Source organism: Monopterus albus, unplaced genomic scaffold (genome assembly GCF_001952655.1).
Source record: "Monopterus albus unplaced genomic scaffold, M_albus_1.0 scaffold18.1, whole genome shotgun sequence".
Lineage (NCBI taxonomy): Eukaryota > Metazoa > Chordata > Actinopteri > Synbranchiformes > Synbranchidae > Monopterus > Monopterus albus.
In genome coordinates this window covers 7,135,846-7,137,199 of record NW_018127898.1, presented here as the reverse complement: position 1 = coordinate 7,137,199, position 1,354 = coordinate 7,135,846, and the positions used below count along the sequence as shown (strand labels likewise).

General features: G+C 37.7%; 1 protein-coding gene across 4 annotated transcripts in view; it reads right to left on the bottom strand.

Annotated features, from left to right (window-relative positions):
• The window catches only part of ncoa3 (nuclear receptor coactivator 3), a 33,769-nt gene extending 33,099 nt beyond the window's left edge, over window positions 1-670 (bottom strand). For all 4 annotated transcript variants that reach the window (XM_020592950.1, XM_020592946.1, XM_020592947.1 and 1 more), the window contains exon 1: window positions 560-670. The gene's annotated coding sequence lies outside the window, so the exon portion shown is untranslated. The remainder of the gene's footprint in view (window positions 1-559) is intronic.
• Between the last annotated feature and the right edge of the window lie 684 nt (window positions 671-1,354).

The window sequence follows — 1,354 nt, the reverse complement described above, 5'->3', positions numbered from 1 at the left end:
CTGTGAAGCAAGTCAGACCGTGTGGTAAAAATAAATAAATGTAAAAAAAAAACAATACAATAAAAATAAAAAAATAAAGATTATGTATGATATATGGCATCAACAGCCACGACGTAGATACAACATAGTAGTGCTATGAAGTTAACATTAACGTTATAAAACACAATCAAGTCCACGACATAAGCGGTGTTAAGTATTAACAACTAGGCTATTGCACCTCAGAATCACAGAGCCTGTCCCGTAAACTTTGTTGCTAGCGGATCATGGGAACACCAACACATAACATAACCCATATGAACGGAACATTACCAGGTCAGACTTAACATAAACTACTGTCTTATTTATTGTTGATGAGTCAATACTGCCAAAACAAACATTCCGAAACAAATATACGTTGTGTATGGCTCGTTGTATCACGGTAGCTTAAAAACCACAGGCTGCTCGGAAGCGGACCAATGCCAACTGAATCGTTGACAATTATGTGCATTCAAACACACGTTAGCATCCGTGTTTAAAACATGGTTATACATGAATAATATACAACTTGCAGAAAACTCACCGGCTTCGACGCTTTCATTGAGCAGAGCAGTTTCTTTTACGCCTCTACAAACTCTCCGCCATCTTCGACAGGCTCGTGTTTGTTTAAATGAGAAACACTCCCAGAGCAGAAGGAGCCAGCTTGTAGCATAGCGAAGGGGCCTCTGGGTAATGTAGTTGCTTTTCTTTGCGAGGCGCATCAAACCGTGCTTGACGCGTTATGCAAATGAACTACACGTACGCTAATACCCACAGCTGATATGAGCAGCAGTCACTGATATTATTAGAGGCCACATTTAAAAATGTATTTATAGGCTGGCAGAACATCAGCTTAATGCAAATGACTTATAAGACCCATAGAATATCAGTATGATGCTGTTTAGTTTACATAAAATTACAAAAATACTTTTTCACAAAAACTAAAGATTGGATTTTCCATTTCGAATTTATTTAAGGAACATGTAATTTTTTTTTTTTTTTTTTACTGAAGCACAGTCTAAAAAGCTCTCTGTTTTTTCAATATTATTTTTCTGGGGCATTACAAATGTCTCAATTATGATGGTAAAACGTTGCCCCTGACCTAAATTAGGGCAAATACACTGACAAGATATTAGTTCACAGTGATGTTTTATGTACCCTGTATTGTTAAACAGAGCACCCATCCCCTGCATCACACCTGGCCTTTTAGAACCTTGCAGTCATCACAGCAATAAAATGACCACACTCACAAACACCATTAAGTAAAGCATGATACCTCACACATTTAGGGTTTGCGGTCAGTTATTCTAACTAGAGTGAAGCCTCTGTGGTTATTCAG